This window comes from Triticum aestivum, chromosome 5B, assembly GCF_018294505.1.
Source record: "Triticum aestivum cultivar Chinese Spring chromosome 5B, IWGSC CS RefSeq v2.1, whole genome shotgun sequence".
NCBI classification, from domain to species: Eukaryota; Viridiplantae; Streptophyta; class Magnoliopsida; order Poales; family Poaceae; genus Triticum; species Triticum aestivum.
The window spans coordinates 590,252,538-590,275,984 of record NC_057807.1 but is presented as its reverse complement, the minus strand read 5'-3'; the positions used below and the strand labels follow the sequence as shown (position 1 = coordinate 590,275,984).

The 23,447-nt window shown below is 46.3% G+C and overlaps 1 pseudogene; it reads left to right on the top strand.

The window, feature by feature from the left end:
* On the top strand, positions 1-23,447 carry LOC123115064 (uncharacterized; annotated as a pseudogene).

Sequence of the window (23,447 nt, the reverse complement as noted above, 5' to 3'; positions counted from 1 at the left end):
ATGGTGGCGGCAAAGATCGGGTGGGGTGAGCTTGGCGAAGATGACGGGGGCGACCTTGACGGGTGGTCATCGGGCACGACGAGAACGGCTTCAAGAAGACGATAGAGTACCTCTTCAACGACAACAACAAGGTCAAGGTCACCACCACCACCTGCATTCGCAAGCTCGCCCCGCGTGCGCCTCGATTTTTTTTCAAAACTATCACGTATTTTGTACCAATTTTAGAAACTATAGCACATAATGAAAAAAAATGCAAAACTATGACCCCGTCGGCCACGTGTGGGCTGCAAAGGTAGTTTTCAGCCAGGCTAAGGTCGAAGAGGGATTTTCGGTCGCGCTTTGGCCGAAGACATGCGTACCTGGGCCAAAAAGTTGGTGTCCGGGAGGGCCCGGCCGAAAATAGTAGCTTCGGCCTCCCGGCAGCCGAAGTGGGCCGTTTTCAGCCACCCCGCGACCGAATTGGGCCTTTTCGGCCAGTCGTCGACCCAAGTGGATTTCGGCCACCACTCGACCGAAAAGGTGCGGATAAGGCCGCACCGTCACCTTCCTTCGCTCGCCTCGGTTCTTCCTTTCTCTCTCTCTTGTTCCTCCCTGTACCTCGCCATCCCGCACCAATCTCCTCCATTTGCCACGCATTTCCACATCCAACCCATAGAATCGATAGATCATAGCAATCCCCGCTGGCGTACGGTATTATTTTTTGCTATGGGATAGTTTTTGATGCATTTGGGGAGGAGGAGCCATGTTGGGGAGGAGGAGCCATGGTGGAGAGGAGGACAGGTAGTAGGTGGTGGTGAGTAGTAGTAGCAGCTGTGGAGGAGGAAGTGGTGAGGAGGAGGAGCAGCTTGGGGGCTGACCGGAGTTGAACCTCCGGTTGTCGAGGGGGCGGCGCTGTCGTTGTCCTGTGGTGCAAGTACTTCGCGAGATGGCCGGTGCCGCTGATTCGAAGAGAGAAGCAAGAAGCTAGGGACACACGCTTCGAAGGTATAACCACGTCGTCACAAATTTTATCTAAATTGTATAGTTTAGTTAGTGTATATAAGTCATATTGCGAATTTTAGTGTTAATATATTTGTGGAGGCATTTTAGCGCATAGTTCGTGTAGCGGGTAATATTAGTGTTCATTGTGATTAATGAGAAGATGACAATATCTGGCAGATGAAAATGTCTGAATCGGTAAATCTGACTGTTTACTACGGCGCTGGTTATGTTCGATATAATGAGTTGGGGGTTGATCTTAGCGAGTTTAAAAATGGCGTCATGACACTAGCAGACCCACACAGACTGGACATTAGACAGTTCAAGTACTGGTTGGCAACTAGTTTCGGTCTGGATCCCGAAGTATGTTCCATCATTATTCAGGCATTGTGGACCAAATCCTGTAAAAATGTCAAGTGGGAGTTGATGCCAGTAGATAGGAGCCAGCATTGGTTGTCCCTGTTAAGGCACTGCCGAGACTGAAGAATCCACCCATATGCACTTGTGCAAGCTGTGCTGAAGGAGGAGAATACCGTAGAACTTCACAGGGGGTATAAACCCGGCCAAGGCAGTGAAGTGGCTAACGAGATTGTTTTATCCGGGTCACAACCAGAAGATGTGGATGCTAGCCAACCCGAGAAAGAGTCAGAGTACGTGCCACACAATGTTTGTGGTCCTGATACTAGGCAGAGTAGCCAGTTGATAATATTAGCTGGTTCTGGTTTTGCTGATGGGGATGAGGAAGGGGATGGAATGCAAAGGGCGATGAAGGAAGAGGACGAGGATCGATTGGCGGAGGAACTAGATTCTGGAAATTCTGAGGATAAAGTGGAGGTACCCATTCCTTCTTCATGGGATCAGGACATATCCAGCGGCCTTACGGTCAACGATGGCCATGAGACTCCATGACAGTATAATCTGAACCAAGTACAGATAGGGGCTATGTTTGATACAAAGAAAAAATTGAAGTACACGGTGATAAAGTGGGCTATGTGTACGCAGAGGGTTTTCCGGACACACATATCAAGTCCAACAAACTATACCGTGAAATATGTTGAAACAGGTTGTCCTGGGAAGGTGCACGGGCACGTGCCGAAGTATGACATCCACTGGGTTGTCACCAATGTCGTCCCAAATAATTGTGTGAGGAAGAACCTGCTGGTGAAGCATCCGAACCTGACTTCAACTCTCATTGCGCAAGTCATGTATACTGAGATAGTAGAGAAGAAAGATATGGAAGCAAAACACATCCAGACAACAATGAAGGTTAGATGGAATTATGTCATTTCTTATGGGAAGGCTTGGAAGGCTAAACAGAAGGCTATGGAGGAAAGGTTTGGGACGTTCTTTGACTCATATGATAATGTTGTACGTCTCCTTGGCTGCCTAAAGGAGAGGAATCCCGGCACTTATGTGAACGTACAACACATGAGGTTGCTGAGTATACCAAATTTCAAGGTGTTGAAACGAGTGTTCTTCTCTTTCGCTATGTGCATCGAAGCTTTCCAGCATTTTCATCCTGTTATGTTTGTGGATGGTACATTCCTGAACGGTCGGTATAGAGGGCAAGTCTGACTGCTATTGGTGTGGACGGGAACAATCAAATCATCCCACTTGCCATGGCATTTGTGGAGGGTGAGAACTTTCCCAGCTGGGTATGGTTCTTCCGGCAAGTGAAAATTGCCATCGTGAAGGACCGAGCAAACGTGTGTGTCATTCATGACGGACATGCTGGTATATTGAAGGCCGTGAAGACACTACGTAATCCAACAGTTGACGAACCAACACCTTGGAGGGACTTGCAGAGCCGGTGGTGCATGCGCCATCTTGGGGCTAATTTTTTCTCACAGTTCAAGAACAAGCGGTTGATAAACTTGTTCAAAGAATTATGCAAGCAGAGCCAGCAGCGCAAATACAGATTTATTTGGTCAAAACTAGATGAGTTTACTAAGAAGCAGGTCCGTGCGAGGAAGAAAATGGAAGAAGATCAAGTTAAATTAGCAGCACTCGTCGCGGAGCTAGAGGAGCCAGTAGGTCTTTGTGACTTGCCAGCAATTGACCCTCCTAATACTAAGAGAAAGAAGGGAAGCGAAGGGCGCTTATTGGCATCAGCAGATGGAACTAGGTAACACTACTCACTACATTCTTTTCAACATTGTAGTAATCGTTGCTGCATTCTCAGCAGCCGCTGATGCTTAGTGGTGGTGCTTCGTTCATGCATTTGTATCAATTTTACATGTTTTACTTTACCGCAGGCGGCAACCAGTCGCAACCGTTCATGCATTCAGTGCAGTCACCAATGCTGAGTGGTGGTGCTTCGCACTTTGAGGGCGACGGCGAGGATGATGATCAAGCTGCAAACATTTGTGACTTCTCGCACACAGTGTTTCACACTCCACCACCACCACCGACGCAAGAGACACAGACCGTGACAGACGAGGTTAACTATGGTTGTGGTTATCGCGAGCCTCGTCTACCGCCACAGTGCTTATCGCCTTTCGGTCCTCGCCCGAGGAAGACTCAGACTCATCGTCGTCCCCCGCAGCGATATGGTTATTTAAGTATGAGTCATTATCTATGTTACTTTCAGACTATTCGCATCTGTGAGTCAGTATTTATGTATGAGACATGCTTCATGTTCATGTATTATATTGTTTTATGTATGCGAGAGACATATTACTATTAATTCGCATTGTTATTCCACCTACATTTCCAAAGAGACTACAACCAATAATTAAGATACAAGTACATCTGAATTATAAGATGCGGCTGAACTTAATAAATACATCTTACATACTACAAAATGAAATTAAGATAGAACATAATGTTGGAAATATGCCCTAGAGGCAATAATAAATTAGTTATTATTATATTTCCTTGTTCATGATAATCATTTATTATCCATGCAATAATTGTATTGATAGGAAACTCAGATACATGTGTGGGTACATAGATAACACCATGTCCCTAGTAAGCCTCTAGTTGACTAGCTCGTTGATCAATAGATGGTTACGGTTTCCTGACCATGGACATTGGATGTCGTTGATAACGGGATCACATCATTAGGAGAATGATGTGATGGACAAGACCCAATCCTAAGCCTAGCACAAAGATCGTCTAGTTCGTATGCTAAAGCTTTTCTAATGTCAAGTATCATTTCCTTAGACCATGAGATTGTGCAACTCCCGGATACCGTAAGAATGCTTTGGGTGTACCCAATGTCACAACGTAACTGGGTGGCTATAAAGGTGCACTACGGGTATCTGCGAAAGTGTCTGTTGGGTTGACACGAATCGAGACTGGGATTTGTCACTCCGGTTGACGGAGAGGTATCTCTGGGCCCACTCGGTAGGACATCATCATAATGTGCACAATGTGACCAAGGGGTTGATCATGGGATGATGTGTTATGGAACGAGTAAAGAGACTTGCCGGTAACGAGATTGAACAAGGTATCGAGATACCGACGATCGAATCTCGGGCAAGTACAATACCGCTGGACAAAGGGAATTGAATACGGGATTGATTGAATCCTCGACATCGTGGTTCATCCGATGAGATCATCGTGGAAGATGTGGGAGCCAACATGGGTATCCATATCCCACAGTTGGTTATTGACCGGAGAACGACTCGGTCATGTCTGCATGGTTCCCGAACCCGTAGGGTCTACACACTTAAGGTTCAATGACGCTAAGGTTATAGGGAATAGATATACGTGGTTACCGAATGTTGTTTGGAGTCCCGGATGAGATCCCGGACGTCACGAGGAGTTCCGGAATGGTCCGAAGGTAAAGATTTATATATGGGAAGTCCTGTTTTGGTCACCCGAAAAGTTTCGGGTGCTATCGGTAATGTACCGGGACCACCGGGAGGGTCCCGGGGGTCCACCAAGTGGGGCCACTGGCCCCAGAGGGCTGCATGGGCCAAGTGTGGGAGGGGACCAGCCCCAGGTGGGCTGGTGCGCCCCCCCAGCAGGGCCCAAGGCGCCTAGGGTTTGGGATAAACCCTAAAGGGGGGCGCCCCCTTGCCTTGGGGGCCAAGGCAACCCCCCTGGCCGCCGTCCCCTCCTCAGATTGGATCTAAGGGGGCCAGGCCCCCTATCCCTTGCCCCTATATATATATGTGAGGGGTGGGAGGGCAGCCGCACCCAAGTTCTGGCGCAGCCCTTCCCCTCTCCCAAGTCCTCCTCCTCTCCCGCGGTGCTTGGCGAAGCCCTGCAGGATTGCCACGCTCCTCCACCACCACCACGCCGTTGTGCTGGTGCCGGACGGAGTCTTCCCCAACCTCTCCCTTTCTCCTTGCTGGATCAAGGCATGGGAGACGTCACCGGGCTGCACGTGTGTTGAAAGCGGAGGTGCCGTCCGTTCGGCACTAGGATCTTCGATGATTTGGATCACGACGAGTACGACTCCTTCAACCCCGTTCTCTTGAACGCTTCCGCTTAGCGATCTACAAGGGTATGTAGATGCACTCTCCTTCCCCTCGTTGCTAGTCTCTCCATTGATAGATCTTGGTGACTCATAGGAAAATTTTGAATTTCTGCTACGTTCCCCAACAGTGGCATCATGAGCTAGGTCTATTGCGTAGATTCTATGCACGAGTAGAACACAAGTTGTTGTGTGCGTTGATTTTTTTCAATATGCTTACCATTACTAGTCCTATCTTGTTTCGACGGTATTGTGGGATGAAGCGGCCCATACCGACCTTACACGTACACTTACGTGAGACAGGTTCCACCGACTGACATGCACTTTTTGCACAAGGTGGCTAGCGGGTGCCAGTCTCTCCCACTTTAGTCGGATCGGATTCGATGAAAAGGGTCCTTATGAAGGGTAAATAGCAATTGGCATATCACGTTATGGCTTTTGCTTAGGTATGAAACGTTCTTGCTAGAAACCCATAGCAGCCACGTAAAACATGCAAACAACAATTAGAGGACGTCTAACTTGTTTTTGCAGGGTATGCTATGTGATGTGATATGGCCAAAAAGAATGTGATGAATGATATGTGATGTATGAGATTGATCATGTTCTTGTAATAGGAATCACGACTTGCATGTCGATGAGTATGACAACCGGCAGGAGCCATAGGAGTTGTCTTAATTTATTGTATGACCTGCGTGTCATTGAACAACGCCATGTAATTACTTTACTTTATTGCTAACCGGTAGCCATAGTAGTAGAAGTAATAGTTCGTGAGACAACTTCATGAAGACACGATGATGGAGATCGTGATGATGGAGATCATGGTGTCATGCTGGTGATGATGATGATCGTGGAGCCCCGAAGATGGAGATCAAAAGGAGCAAAATTATATTGGCCATATCATGTCACTTTTTGATTGCATGTAATGTTTATCATGTTTATGCATCTTATTTGCTTAGAACGACGCTAGTAAATAAGATGATCCCTCATTAAAATTTCAAGAAAGTGTCCCCCCTAACTGTGCACCATTGCGAAAGTTCGTCGTTTCGAAGCACCACGTGATGATCGAGTGTGATAGATTCTAACGTTCACATACAACGGGTGTAAGCCAGATTTACACATGCGAAACACTTAGGTTGACTTGACGAGCCTAGCATGTACAGACATGGCTCGGAACACAAGAGACCGAAAGGTCGAGCATGAGTCGTATAGTAGATACGATCAACATGAAGATGTTCATCGATGATGACTAGTCCGTCTCACGTGATGATCGGACACAGCCTAGTTGACTCGGATCATGTAATCACTTAGATGACTAGAGGGATGTCTATCTGAGTGGGAGTTCATTAGATGAACTTAATTATCCTGAACATAGTCAAAAGACCTTTGCAAATTATGTCATAGCTCGCGTTTTAGTTCTACTGTTTTAGATATGTTCCTAGAGAAAATATCGTTGAAAGTTGATAGTAGCAATTATGCGGACTGGGTCCGTAAACTGAGGATTGTCCTCATTGCTGCGTAGAAAGCTTATGTCCTTAATGCACCGCTCGGTGTGCTGGACCTCGAACATGGTCTGTGGATGTTGCGAACATCTGACATACACGTTTTGATGACTACATGATAGTTCGGTAATGTTAAATGGTTTAGAATTGAGACACCAAAGACATTTTTGAAATGTCGCAGAACATATGAGATTCCAAGAGCTGAAATTGGGATTTCAGGCTCGTGCCCACGTCAAGAGGTATGAGACCTCCGACGAGTTTTCTAGCCTACAAACTAAGGGAGAAGATCTCAATCGTTGAGCTTGTACTCAGATTGTCTGGGTACAACAATCACTTGAATCGAGTGGGAGTTAATCTTCCAGATGAGATAGTGATGTTTCTCCAAAGACATTGCCACCAAGCTACTATAGCTTTTGATGAACTATAACATAACAGGGATAGATATGATGATCCTTGAGATATTCGCAATGTTTGACACCGCGAAAGTAGAAATCAAGAAGGAGCATCAATTGTTAATGGTTAGTGAAACCACTAGTTTCAAGAAGGGCAAGGGCTAGAAGGGATACTTCATGATATGCAAATCAGTTGCTGCTCCAGTGAAGAATCCCAAGGTTGAACCCAAACCCGAGACTAAGTGCTTCTATGATAAGGGGAACAGCCACTGGAGCAGAATTACCCTAGATACTTGGTAGATGAGAAGGCTGGCAAGGTCAATAAAAGTATATTGGATATATATTATGTTAATGTGTACTTTACTAGTACTCCTAGTAGCACCAGGGTATTAGATACCGGTTCGGTTGCTAAGTGTTAGTAACTCGAAATAAAAGCTACGGAATGAATGGAGACTAGCTAAAGGTGAGCTGACGATATGTGTTGGAAGTGTTTCCAAGGTTGATGTGATCAAGCGTCGCATGCCCCCTCTACCATCGAGATTGGTGTTAAACCTAAATAATTGTTATTTGGTGTTTGCATTGAGCATAGACATGATTATGTCTATCGCAATACGGTTATTCATTTAAGGAGAATAATGGTTATTTTGTTTATTTGAATAATACCTTCAATGATCTTGCACCTAAAGGAATGGTTTATTGAATCTCGATCATAGTGATACACATTTTCATGCCAAAAAGATATAAGATAGTAATGATAGTACCACTTACTTGTGGCACTGCCATGTAAGTCATATTGGTATAAAACGCATGAAGAAGCTCCATGTTGATGGATCTTTGGACTCACTCATTTTTGAAAAGTTTGAGACATGCGAACCATGTCTATTGGTGTATACGCATGAAGAAACTCCATGCAGATGGATCGTTTGGACTCACTTGATTTTGAATCACTTGAGATATGCAAATCATACCACATGGGCAAGAGACTGAAAAGCCTCATTTTCAGTAAGATGGAACAAGATAGCAACTTGTTGGAAGTAACACATTTTGATGTGTGCAGTCCAATGAGTGCTGAGGCATGCAGTGAATATCGTTATGTTCTTACTTCACAGATGATTTGAGTAGATGTTGTATATTTACTTGATGAAACACAAGTCTGAATTATTGAATGGTTCAAGTAATTTCAGAGTGAAGTTGAAGATCATCGTGACAAGAGGTTAAAATGTCTATGATATGATCATAGAGATGAGTATCTGAGTTACGAGCTTTGGCACGCAATTAAGACATTGTGGAAATTGTTTCACAATTAATACCGCCTGGAACACCATAGTGTGATGGTGTGTCCGAACATCATAGTTGCACCCTATTGGATATGGTGCGCACCATAATGTCTCTTATCGAATTACCACTATCGTTCATGGGTTAGGCATTAGAGACAACCACATTCACTTTAATAGGGCACCGCATAATTCCGTTGAGATGACACCGCATGAACTATGGTTTAGAGAAACCTAAGCTGTCGTTTCTTGAAAGTTTGGGGCTGCGACGCTTATGTGAAAAAGTTTCATCGTGATAATCTCGAACCCAAAACGGATAAATACATCTTCATAGGATACCCAAAATGGTTGGGTATACCTCCTATCTCAGATCCGGAAGCAAGAGTAATTGTTTCTAGAAACGGGTCCTTTCTCGAGGAAAAGTTTCTCTCGAAAGAATTGAGTGGGAGGATGGTGGAGACTTGATGAGGTTATTGAACCATCACTTCAACTAGTGTGTAGCAAGGCACAGGAAGTTGTTCCTGTGGCACCTACACCAATTGAAGTAGAAGCTTATGATAGTGATCATGAAACTTCGGATCAAGTCACTACCAAACCTCGTAGGTCGACAAGGATGCGTACTGCTTCAGAGTGGTACGTAATCCTGTCTTGGAGGTCATGTTGCTATACAACAATGAACCTACGAGCTATGGAGAAGCAATGGTGGGCCCAGATTCTGACAAATGGCTCGAGGCCATAAAATCAGAGAGAGGATCCATGTATGAGAACAAAGTGTGGACTTTGGAAGAACTGCTTGATGGTCGTAAGGCTGTTGGGTACAGATGGATTTTAGAAGGAAGACAGACAATGATGGTAAGTATTACCATTAAGAAAGCTTGACTTGTCGTTAAGTTTTCCGACAAGTTCAAGGAGTTGACTACGGTGAGGCTTTCTCACTCGTAGCGATGCTAAGAGTTTGTTGGAATTATATTAGTAATTACTGCATGATTTATGAAATCTTGTAGATAGGATGTCAAAACATTGTTTCCTCGACGATATCCTTGAGGAAAGGTTGTATGTGATAAAACCAGAAGGTTTTATCAATCCTGAAAGACGCTAATAAGTATGCAAAGCTCCAGCAATCCTTCTAAGGACTGGAGTAAGCATCTCAGAGTTGGAATGTACGCTTTGATGAGATGATCAAAGATTTTGGGATTATACAAAGTTTATGAGAAATTTGTATTTCCAAAGAAGTGAGTGGGAGCACTATAGAATTTCTGATAAGTATATGTGAATGACATATTGTTGATCCGAAATGATGTAGAATTTCTGGAAAGCATATAGGGTTATTTGAAAAGTGTTTTTCAATAGAAAACCTGGGTTAAGCTGCTTGAACATTGAGCATCAAGATCTATGAGGATAGATCAAAAACGCTAAATGGTACTTTCAAATGAGCACATACCTTGACATGATCTTGAAGGTGTTCAAGATAGATCAGTCAAAGAAGGAGTTCTTGCCTGATTTTTAAGGTATGAAGTTAAGAGTTAAAGCTCGACCACGGCAGAAGAGAGAGAAAGGACGAAGGTCGTCCCCTATGCTTCAGACATAGGCTCTATAGTATGCTATATTGTGTACCGCACCAGAAGTGTTGGGGATATAACTATTTGTGTAACCCACCCAGGAGGGGCCGTGTTACGCAAAGAGGACTCACCATAAAGAAGCCCAAGACCAAGGCATGAAGAAGGCGGTTCATAGATAGCTTAAGGCCCACGGGCGACTTAAGGCCCGTTGTCGTAAACCGCTGTAATAATATTACTTGTATCATAAGGTAGACTTAACTAGTCACCGAGCCGGATATTGTTTATAAGCCGGCCGGGACTCTGTAAGCCGCAGGGCATCGACCCGTGTATATAAGGGGACGACCCGCTGGCGGCTTAAGGCAGGAAACAACTGATCGAGAGCCGGGCATAGTGTATCTCGCTCCCTGGTCATCGAAACATCAATACCAACCCAACTAGACGTAGGCCTTACCTTCATCGTAAGGGGCCAAACTAGTATAAAACCTCTCGCGTCCTTTGTCCCGATTAACCCCTTCAAGCTTCCTAGTTGCGATGGCTCCACAACTAAGTCCTTTCACGAGGACATCTGACGTGACAATTCCACGACAGTTGGCGCCCACCGTGGGGCCAGCGCATGGTGGATTTGAGTTCTTGAAGGGAAACTTCTGAGGGCTCAAAGGATACGTAGTGGGCCGGATGACCAAGAGTCGTCGCGGCAAGATCTACCTCGAGGATGAAGGCTGGGGCCCCGACGCCGGCTCAATTGAGTACGGGTACCGGGTCCCCTTCGGAGGGATCCACGTCTTCATCGGCCGGATCGGTGAGCCGGGGCCTGAGCCGGACAACTGCACCGACCTCGTCGAGATGGCTCAGCGTGCAAAACCCGCCCGAGTTCAACCCGGCATGAAGCGTGTCTTTGTGGGCTGCGTCCACGGAGAAGAACTTTCTGAAGATCCTGAAGATGGTGGTGAGACGGCCGTCCACTCTGACGGTGATTCGTCCGTCGGTTCAACAGATTCTTTGTATCAAGTTCAAGACGGTGCGCTCGGGGGCTGTTCCGATGGCCTTAGTATTCCAGACCCCTATGAGTCGCCAAATTGGGCAGGAGTCTTTATGGCTGGGACTCAACCCGGACAAAATTCTAGAGCAGCAGCTACAATTACTTCCGGGTTAGGGGCGGCCGGGGAAGGAGGCCCGGTGCGCCCGCCGGCTCAAGTGCTGATAGACCTCATGGACAAGATTACGGCCCTGTTAACCGCCATGGTTATCCCTGCGAACAAAGATGAGCATGACGCGGAGGTAGCACGGGTACTTGAGGAGATAGCTCAGGCCAAGGAGGCCTTAACAGCTGAGGACACTAGACTAGCTACAGGGCGAGCGGTTCTCGACGCCCGGGCACAGCGGTTGCAATCAGAGGCTTACCAGCTCACGGTGAGTTTAAACGCGTCCAATGAAGTAATGAGGAGGAGACACCAGAAGACCCGATCCCGGTCACCTCCGAATTACGACCCTAGGATTCTTTTTGCTACACCCGGAGCCGGCCCAAGTAACCCGCCCGGTGCTAATCCATTTATGAAATCCGGAGCAGGAGGACCGGCTCAACGCCGAGAGATGCCACCTCCTTATATGAGCACGGAACCGTCACGTTATGTGCCGATACCGCCGGGTCACTTTTCCAACCCCATGGAGAACTTAATCGCAGCATCAGCGCGTCTGGCGGCTCTTCCAGTGGATGGCGATGGCCCGACAGCGGTGGAGACCCGGAGGATTAGGGAACTTGTTCAGACAGCCTTGGCTCAGCAAGAGACCTATTCTTATAATCGGGATAGATTTCATTCAGCTCCTCCGCCTTGGTTAGCACCGCCTCGTCAGAACCGGAGTCAGAGTTATAGCAGGCACATAGGATCTGAAGTTTTGTCACGCAACATTCAAAGCCGTGACCAACATGGAGGCTATAACCCGGTGCAAGATCGAGTACGCCAGGAGAAAGAGCGAGCGGCTCAGCTGGCGGCTCAACAGACGGCACGTCAGGATATGCCGGGGTATCCAACGACTTCTACTGAGATGGGAATAGCCACCAGAGCCGGTGGCTCTTCTTGTTTGGTACCGGCTTTGCGCAATGTGCGCCTGCCCAAAGATTTCAAGGGACCTCGAAAGGTGCCGGATTACACGGCCGACTTACAGCCTGAAGCATGGATCGAGAGTTATGAGATGGCCATGGAACTGTTGGAGGTTAGTGACGCGGTAATGGCTAAATATTTTACCATGATGTTAGATGGAACGGCCCGGTCTTGGTTTAAAGGTTTACCACCCGATTCCATTGGTTCATGGGAAGAGCTAAAGGCTCGTTTCATAGGGAACTTCAAAGACACATGTAAGCAATCTATGACGATCATGGACTTGACGAATTGTAAGCAGGGGGAAGGGGAATCTACCACCCATTGGGTACGCCGGGTCAAGGAGATAATTCATTCATCTAATAAGATGGATGTCGGCTCTGCAGTCCTTATATTAGAAAGGAATTGCAGCTTCAAGCCGCTAAGGCAGAAATTGGGGCGCCTTAAACGTGACTGCAAGGATATGGGTACGCTAATGGCGGCTTTGGTCAAATATGCCGATTCTGACAGTACCAATGATCCCGAGTCTGATGGTGAAAAGACAGGGAAGGGAAAACTGAATGACAGTAGAAAGGGCCAACAACACAACCCGGAGAATCAAAATAGCAATAAGCGTAAAGCGGATGATAGCCCAGAATTTGTGGCCAACGTTAATACACAAGGCAACAATCAGAGACATAAGGGTAAGTGGCCTCGACCCGGCGGGCTATACACTTTTCTTCATAGTTTATGGAGCCTAGGCGGCTTTGCTAAGTGACATCCGGCCATGGGATATAACTCATCTTTGGCTTTTACTATCCTTGAGCCACCGGCTTTTATGATATATATGTTTTTTGACAATGTAAATATTATATAAAGTAATAAAGCAGGACCTTTGTCCTTTTTTCACCCTTAAAAAAGTATATATGTCTTTTTGACAGGTGGTGGAAACAACCAATAGGGACCGGATCATATCTGAATCTGGCTTTACCTTTGGTCCGGCTTATGATCATATCTGAATCTAGCCATGATCACTTGGGGGCTTCCTGTTCAAACATAGGTCGTATCCGAACCAAAGAGAACATAGCTGTCGATACCCACTTGATCGGCATACTTGCCAAACCTACTTGGGGGCTTCTTGATCATATTTGAATCATAGCTTAACCCCTTTGGGTCTGACGTGGATCGTATACGAATCAGTGTCATTAAACAAATCTTATGGTCACTTGGGGGCTTCCTGTTCAAACATAGGTCATATTCGAACCAAAGAGAACATAGCTGTCGATACCCACTTGATCAGCATCGCCAAGCCACTGGGGCTATATGATCGTATCCGAATCTTAGCTTAACCCCTTTGGAACGGTTTACTGATCGTATCCGAATCAGAAGCCTGTAAAGTATTTTGATTATCCTGAAACCTTGTGGAAAGCATTATAAGATGTTTTTTGTCTTTCCGGTTTAATATTTATCGCCCCAGGTCGTTAAGTACCGGGTGAACGTCATATGACCCGGAAAGGTTATACAAGGATTGCAGGTATACTATTATGCTTAAGTTTAACAAAATATGGTCATAAACTAGCCTGTATGTCAAACGGTTGGTTTGTGTCCGGGTTATCAATACTTTCTGTGCAGAATAAGGCGAGCAGAATTTAAAACGCCAAAGAAATAAAGCCAAAAATATACAGCCACGGCGGCTTATGGAAAGCGTTAAGCGGTAAGAGCATGCACAAAGGCATGACGAGCATTGGGAGTTCTTTCTACCCTATTACAAGACTCCCCGAGTCTGAATGGATGAAGCATTGTTTTTTGGCCAAACACCTAGCGATTTACTCCTTCGGCGGGCTTGAGGGCTCCGGGTTATCCTTCTCCGCTTCTCCGTCGGCTGTTTTGTCCTGGAAAGTTGATGAGGCCCAATCAATGCCGCTCAAAGCTTCAAATTCAGCTTCATCATCTATTAAACTGGCCGGGTCTACTTCAGGAGCAAAAGTATGCTTACGAATTGGAGGGATCGGACTGATTTGATCATATGGAGCGTTTGGGATTCTCCGGTTTTCACTGTCATAAGCCGGTGCATACTTGCTAAGATCTGTGTCGTTTCCAATAAGGGTTGCCATGGGACGTATGGCTTTGACACAGGTGTTGAAGTCATGGTCGTCAAAAGCAGTGCCGTCCTCCTTCAGACTTGGGTATCCAAGGGCAAGGTCGGTCGGGTCTAGTTCTGGGAGCCATGCTTTGGCCCGACTCAATGCGGCTACGGCTCCGGCTCTTGAGGACGCCCGCCTTAAATCTTGGATCCGCTGAGGAAAAAAAGTGAGGCTCTTCAATACATCTTGCAGAAGGCGGGGATGTGGAGTTGATAAAGCTACAACGGCCAAGGCACGTTGTGACCCGGAGTACAACTGCTCCACAAGGGTGTAAACTGCCTTGAGCTTGATCAACATGTTTTGCTTGAGGTTGGTACTCCTGGGGCCTGTATGGTTACAAGCATAACAATAAGCCGGAGATAACCGTCACAATAAATCTTGGAAGATTACAATGTTTAAAGGCTTAGAGTGACTTACCGAAGATGGCTGAGACCATTTGGGATATCTGCCGCTTTAAGTCGGACAGTTCGGCTATTGCCTCTGCAAGTGATACTTCTGCGGTCTTGGCCCGAGTCACTAATGAAGCCCTTTCATCAACCCAAGCTTTTTTCTCCGACTCAAAATTTTTCTTCAATTTCTCTTGTTCAGAGATGCTGAATTCAAACTTGGAGTTTGCTTTTTGAGTTTCAAGCTCTTGAAGCTTCAGCTGGCTCTTCAGGTCAGCAATCTCCGATTCAAATTGACTTATGGTGACCTGTATTGGCACGAGGTTATGGTAAGGATCATGATAAGGTAACATTTAAGTCCAAACACTTTACAAGTATAGATATTTGGCACTTGGGGGCTAATGTATGCTCCAAGAATTTTTTTTAACTTATTTGCCAAGTCATACATACTGAAGTCTCAAGCATTTTACAAGTAAAGATACTTGACACTTAGGGACTAATGTGTCAATTCAAAGTTTCATGCTATCACCGGGTTAAAAGTATTCACTTTAAACCAGACAAACTAACAGTAAGTAGATTTCTAAGACTATAGCATATTCATTCATAAGCGATAGACTTGGGGGCTGGTACAGTAAGTAAGGTTCAGGAAAAAGTTAAAGTTATACCTCAGATTTATGCTGTATTTGCTTCACCATGTCAATTTCCAGGTCACGGCTGTTGTGTACTTGGTTCAGATAACCCGAGACTATATCACCAATGCTTAGGTGAGCATAATCAGTGATATCTTGTTTGGCTTTGTGACGTTGAGCAAACTCCTCCTTGGCAGTGCATTGAGCAAGAATAGTAGGTTGGCCCGGTTCAACATATTGGTTTTTCAGAAACACAACTTCTGGATCAGTTGTCTTGACCGGGCTATGAATTTCTGGGTTATCAGAATTGTGGACAATGTCTTCTGCAGGCGGGTCAGAGGTTGACACTAGAATATCAAGAGCCGACTTAGGCGGTGGCTGATGAGTGGAGCCGTCAGGAACGGATGAGTCAATTGCCGATTCAGGGACTACCGGGTCTTGGGACGGCTTATTCTTCTTTACCCTCTTGCTGGGCTTCACTTGCAGGCTGTCAATCAAAGTGGAAGGATGAATATCAATGTATAAGTATGGAAAAACTTAAAGTAAGAAAGGTTGCATTACCCGGGAGCTGTTTTAAAAATCGGCATGTTTGATTGCATCGACTCGTTGGAAGACGGAGAAGCATCCTGATAATTGGAGTCAGATGAATTGAGAGGTGGCGAATTAGACCCGACAAAGGATAAGCAGAATGTAAATCGGAGGTAACCTTAGTTCGACGCTTCCTGGTTACATCGGGTAAGCCGGAGGAGAGTTCGGCGTCTTGAGTGGCCCGAGTTTGCCTCCGGTTCTCAAGTTGTTGTTACTTCAAAAGAAATTGAGGGTCTTGGTAAGCTAGAGGATGTGAAAATCTTACTTTCCGGGTCACCCTTCGGATTTTTTGTGTTGGCAAAGGCTCTGAGTCGGAAGAGATTATAGTTACCTCTTCTTCAACTGCTTGACTGTTCCCAGTATCCTCCTGAAAGGATAGAATGTCAGTAAAATAGAAACAGGGGAGTTAAGAAAATTAAAGAATTACCTCTTCATCATCCGAAGAAGTGTCATCCAATTTGAACAAGTCAGAAGTGTTGGGTTTCTTCTTCTTTGAGGTTCCCATCTTGGCAGTTTTTCTTTCAGTTTTCTTAGCTGCCCTGGCTTGTTTGGCGGCTTCATGGTCATATTTAACCTTCCAGAAATTGTCATCGACCTGTGGAAAAAGATAAGGAATCATAAATACAAGAAGGCATAACATGTTAAAGAGTATTTTTGAAGATTGATAACTTACTGCAGGGGCCGGGTTCTTCTTGCAGAAGGGAAGTAAGCCGAAGGCATTACTGGTCACAGTGCCCTCCTTCAACAGAGATTGGACTGTAGCATCTATCACATCATCTGGTAAGTCATCAGGACTTTGACGCATTGGGTCATCCTTTTCGCCTGTGTAGGTGCACATTAAGCCAGAGCGGCGGCTTAATGGTAGTATCCGCCAGGTGACCCAGACTCGAACCAGATCGATGCCGTTTAACTCGTTCCCTAGAAGAGCTTTGATCTTCCTGATGGTGGGGTTGAGAGGCAGGCATTCAACAACGGATAACTTATCTGCCAGCGGATGATTGGATTCGAGGTGCAGGGCGCGAAAGCCGGGCAGAGGCTTCTCATCAGCCGGTGATGTATCTTAACAGTAAAACCACGTCTGGTTCCAGTCTTTCGGGTGACTTGGCAGTTCAGCATAAGGGAAAAGACAGTCTCTCCGCCGCTGGATTGAGATGCCGCCGAGTTCAAGACTAGGCCTGTTAGCACGTTCATTTTGCCGGTTCAAATAGAAGAGTTCTCTGAACAAAAGTAGACTTGGCTCCTCTCCCAGGTACACCTCGCAGAAGACTTGAAAATTGCAGAGGTTTGACACAGAATTGGATCCAATGTCTTGAGGTCTAAGGTCAAAGAAATTCAGAACTTCCCTGAAGAATTTTGAACCGGGAGGGGCAAATCCCCGGTTCATGTGATCCGTGAAAATGACTACCTCCCCATCTTTGGGTTGAGGTATTTCCTCAGACGGATTAGGGACACGATAAGACATGACCTCCTTCTTCGGCAGATGGCCGGACTTCACAAATTCGGCAAGTTTGCTTTTGGTCACTGTGGATGGAACCCAATTGCAAGTCATAGGGGCTTTGGCCGCCTTAGGAGCCATGACAACAGTGGCCTACGACATAATAAGAAAGCTCCGGTTCAACTTTAACCCGAGAGAAATATCTACAATTATTCAAAGTGGCGGCTTAAAGAAAGGGGCCTAATGGTATAAAGGTGATTGTGCAATAATATTTAAGCCGCTAGCAGTATCAAGAGCAATTCAAGAATTCTTAAGGTCGTAAGAAGAAGAAAAAGCTTGCCGGGTGATAGAAACAAGTTTCACAGACGACAGTTATTATTCTGGATTAAAGTATGGCTCTAAAGGAGAAATTTTCTAGACCTAAAAAACAGGACAGTGAAGTTCATACACTCGAAGAGGGCCCTAAAAGAGGGAAATGAGATCTATGTCTATGCAAGATCAACATAAATAGCTACCGCAGCAGTTCTGCACAGTTTTTTCGATCTAAGCAAGGCGTTGGAGGCAAAACTGATGAAGGTTTGCATCGGGCAGTGATGAACACCGACGAACTTGACAGAACTTCAAGGTAGATATAAGAAAGGGGAAGAGAGGAACTCACAGATGAGGAGGAGCTGCGGAGGTTCGCCGTCGATCTCTGGTCAAGGTCAGGTCGATGCAGCGGCCTGAGTCGATGAAGACGAGGGAGTCGATGGTGACAGCGGCGAAGCTCGAGTGGCAGAGAGGAGAGGAAGAAGACGACTGGGGGAAAGACCTAGGTCGCCCTATTTATAAGGGAAGACTGACCGAGAGGGCGTGAAAGACGAGGAGATAACATTTATTATCCAGCGGCTCTGGCGCCTCGATTCTTGGGATGGTCAGTAAAGACAAAGATCCGTTCAAGATACGACGGAGTAAAAATTAATTTTTATTGAAGATGACATCATGATGATTTAACCCGGATCCAGATGATGACATCACGGTGGGTTAAAATTCTTCGTTCAAGACAAAAGACTGCAGGACAGTCCATAAGGTATTTTAAGATTGACATGAACAGGTTCAAATCAATCTGGGGCCTAATGTTGGGGATATAACTATTTGTGTAAGCCGCCCAGGAGGGGCCGGGTTACGCAAAGAGGACTCACCAGAAAGAAGCCCAAGACCAAGGCATGAAGATGGCGGTTCATAGATAGCTTAAGGCCCACGGGCGACTTAAGGCCCGTTGTCGTAAACTACTGTAATAATATTACTTGTATCATAAGGTAGACTTAACTAGTCACCGAGCCGGACATTGTTTATAAGCCAGCCGGGACTCTGTAAGCCGCACGGCGTCGACCCGTGTATATAAGGGGACGACCCGCTGGCGGCTTAAGGCAGGAAACAACTGATCGAGAGCCGGGCATAGCGTATCTCGCTCCCTGGTCATCGAAACATCAATACCAACCCAACTAGACGTAGGCCTTACCTTCACCGTAAGGGGCCGAACTAGTATAAAACCTCTCGTGTCCTTTGTCCCAATTAACCCCTTCAAGCTTCCTAGTTGCGATGGCTCCACAACTAAGTCCTTTCACGAGGACATCTGACGTGACAATTCCACGACAGGAAGTGTGCCTTGCCATGAGTCAGTCAAGGGGTACAAGAATGATACAGGAATGGATCATTGGACAATGGTCAAAATTGTCCTTGGAGTAAATAAGGACATGTTTCTCGGTTATGGAGGTGATAAAGAGTTCGGCGTAAAGAGTTGCGTCGATGCAAGCTTTAACACCTATCCGAATGACTCTGAGTAGCAAACCGGATACGTATAGTGGAGCGACCATTTGGAATAGCTCCAAGTGGAGCGTGGAAGCAGCATTTACAATATGACCTAGAGATTTGCGAAATACATACGGATTTGAATGTTGCAGACCCGTTGACTAAAACCTCTCTCACAAGCAAAACATGATCAAACCCCAGAACTCATTGATTCTTAATCACATGGTGATGTGAACTAGTTTAGTGACACTAGTAAACTCTTTCGATGTTGGTCACATGGCGATGTGACCTATCAGTGTTAATCACATAGCGATGTGAACTAGATTATTGACTCTAGTGCAAGTGGGAGACTGTTGGAAATATGCCCCAGAGGCAATAATAAATTAGTTATTATTATATTTCCTTGTTCATGATAATCGTTTATTATCCATGCTATAATTTTATTGATAGGAAACTTAGATACATGTGTGGATACATAGACAACACCATGTCCCTAGTAAGTCTCTAGTTGACTAGCTCGTTGATCAATAGATGGTTACGGTTTCCTGACCATGGACATTGGACGTCGTTGATAACGGGATCACATCATTAGGAGAATGATGTGATGGACAAGACCGAATCCTAAGCCTAGCACAAAGATCGTGTAGTTCATATGCTAAAGCTTTTCTAATGTCAAGTATCATTTCCTTAGACCGTGAGATTGTGCAACTCCCGGATACCATAGGAATGCTTTGGGTGTACCAAACGTCACAACGTAACTGGGTGGCTATAAAGGTGCACTACGGGTATCTCCGAAAGTGTCTGTTGAGTTGGCACGAATCGAGACTGGGATTTGTCACTCCGGTTGACGGAGAGGTATCTTTGGGCCCACTCGGTAGGACATCATCATAATGTGCACAATGTGATCAAGGGGTTGATCACGGGATGATGTGTTACGGAACGAGTAAAGAGACTTGCCGGTAACGAGATTGAACAAGGTATCGAGATACCGACGATCGAATCTCGGGCAAGTACAATACCGCTGGACAAAGGGAATTGAATACGAGATTGATTGAATCCTCGACATCGTGGTTCATCCGATGAGATCATCGTGGAACATGTGGGAGCCAACATGGGTATCCAGATCTCATTGTTGGTTATTGACCGGAGAACGTCTCGGTCATGTCTGCATGGTTCCCGAACCCGTAGGGTCTACACACTTAAGGTTCGATGATGCTAGGGTTATAGGGAATAGATATATGTGGTTACCAAATGTTGTTCGGAGTCCCGGATGAGATCTCGGACGTCACGAGGAGTTCCGGAATGGTCCTGAGGTAAAGATTTATATATGGGAAGTCCTGTTTTGGTCACCGGAAAAGTTTCGGGTGCTATCAGTAATGTACCGGGACCACCGGGAGGGTTCCGGGGGTCCACCAAGTGGGGCCACCGGCCCCAGAGGGCTGCATGGGCCAAGTGTGGGAGGGGACCAGCCCCAGGTGGGCTGGTGCGCTCCCCCACCAGGGCCCAAGGCGCCTAGGGTTTGGGGGAAACCCTAAAGGGGGGCGCCCCCTTGCCTTGGGGGGCAAGGCAACCCCCCTGGCCGCCGCCCCCTCCTCAAATTGGATCTGAGGGGGCCGCCCCCCTCTCCCTTGCCCCTATATATATGTGAGGGATGGGAGGGCAGCCGCACTCAAGTTCTGGCGCAGCCCTTCCCCTCTCCCAAGTCCTCCTCCTCTCCCGCGGTGCTTGGCGAAGCCCTGCAGGATTGCCACGCTCCTCCACCACCACCACGCCATTGTGCTGCTGCTGGACGGAGTCTTCCCCAACCTCTCCCTCTCTCCTTGCTGGATCAAGGCATGGGAGACGTCAGCGGGCTGCACGTGTGTTAAACGCGGAGGTGCCGTCCGTTCGGCACTAGGATCTCCGGTGATTTGGATCACGATGAGTACGGCTCCTTCAACCCCGTTCTCTTGAACACTTCCGCTTAGCGATCTACAAGGGTATGTAGATGCACTCTCCTTCCCCTCGTTGCTAGTCTCTCCATAGATAGACCTTGGTGACTCGTAGGAAGATTTTGAATTTTTGCTACGTTCCCCAACACATAATGCCCTACAATAATACAGTACAATCTAATAGCGCAAGTACATCTGAATTAAACGGTAGAACTGGAATACATCTTACATACTACATGAAGTCATCATCATCATCCTCCGTTGATGCAACCCTCTTGCCCTTTGACGATGCGGTCCTCTTGCCCTCCGTCGATGCAGAACTCTTGCCCTTCGAGGATGCAGAATTCTTGCCCTTGGACGATGCAGAACCCGGAAGCGGCGACATGAAGATATCATCTTCGTCCTCGCTCTCCTCAGTCCATAAAAATGGATTCTTTGCTACAATCCTTCTAAAAGTTTCACTCTTCAGCTCCACTACCTTCTTCCACCTTTCATGCAACCTAAGAAGTTCTTTACGTACCTCCTCATAGGTCCTTTCAGGCCACCCAGAAGTACGTAATTTGTGAGCCAACTCATTCATTATGGTGTCACTACCGGTGAGTTCGTCCCATGGAACTATCCTATTGTCCATCCTGAAATCGGTAGCTAGCCTAAGAAGAGTCCTGCTCATCCCAGGGTGAAAACTACGATCGAAAGGATAATGGGACATCTCGACTAAACTGCACTGGAATGCTTATCCACCTCCGTCTGAAGGGGTTTTTATAGGTACAGAGAAGAAAATGGCGGGAAAGAACGACTACGGTATATGGCGGGAAGGGGTTGGCGGGAAACGGGTGGCGGGAAAGGGTTGGTGGGAAACGGGTGGCGGGAAAGGGTTGGCGGGAAGGGGTTGGCGGGAACATATATTGGCCAACCGATAACGAAAAGGTGGGCCCAAGGGACTTTTCGGCCTACACTGGACCAAAAAGTACTTTTCGGCCTACAATCGACCAAAAATACTTTTCGGCCTACATTCGACCAAAAAGTCCTTTTCGGCCAAACGGTAGCCGAAAACAGCCTTTTCGGCCAGCCCCGCCCCTTTTCGGCCAAGGCAGGGCCGAAAACCCTACTTCAGCCAATAGTTGACCGAAAACTACCTTTTCGGCCTACACCTGACCGACTGGGTGCTAGATTTGATTTTTATCCAAAGCATGCTGTAGTTTTCGAATTTACTACAAAATATGTCATAGTTCTGAAAAAAAAATCCCGTCGAGCGCCGATCCTGGGCCAAGTTTGGCGACGCTGCTAGCGGCGATGACACCTCCGTGCGCCTCACCGTAGTCTCCACCGAGGAGATCCTCCCCGAGCGCCCACGTGGCCTAGGGTTGCCAATCTTCTCTGTATCCCCACCTAAATCAGTGCAGATTCATCTGTTTCGAATCAGCCATCAAGACTGTCAAATCGGGGTGAATTTTGTTCGATTGTTTTTATCCCTCAAAAGTCAAACATGTTTCTAGAATAAACCGTCAACATCTAAAATACTAAATAAATAAAATATAAAAGTACACTTGATGATGAATCTGATGACACAAATTTTGTATTGTGGACGTCGATTAAATTTTCCTTAAACTTGTCAAACATAAACATGTTTGACCTTTTGAATCACAATATGCACTACAAAATATACACAAATCTAACCTTACATTTGTTTGCCATGGATGTTGTCTTATTCTGGTTCTCAACTCCCTAAACTGTGTGCTTTGCTTCTGTGCTCTTATTTGCTAATAACTGTCGACTTAACGACAAGGAGCAAGGCTGATGAACCAAGTACTTGTGGTGATCCACTGGCAATGGCGAGCAAGGGAGGTGCCGTTCTCATGGTCTGCAGAACCTGTGGCAAGAAGGGTGATCACTGGACAGGCCTCCTACAAGGATCTCGCTCCGCCGACCGATACTCTGGACAGGCCTCCTACTTCCGACGGACCTACCAGCACCGAGCGGTCCTGCTAACGGCTCATACGTTGCTCCGAGATCAATTGTTGGCGCTCTTCATACTGATGCTGGACACGACATGAGGCGCAGGAAGGACGAGAACTCTGTCCGTGTTATCAATTGTTTTTATCTTTTTGTGACACTATTCATATTTATCATTTGTTTCTCCATGTCTATTTTGAATTTCGATATGATTTTCTTAGGGGTTGTAGTCACATGCGTTGTGAACATTCACAAAATACTTGAAACATTTGAATTTGTTTTTTTTAAGTAGGTATCAATGGGAGGATTGAAAGTGTGGCATCACTTCATACTTTCCCGCAAGCATACACCCCTTGTTCATTCAATGCTTATTTCTCTATAGAGTGA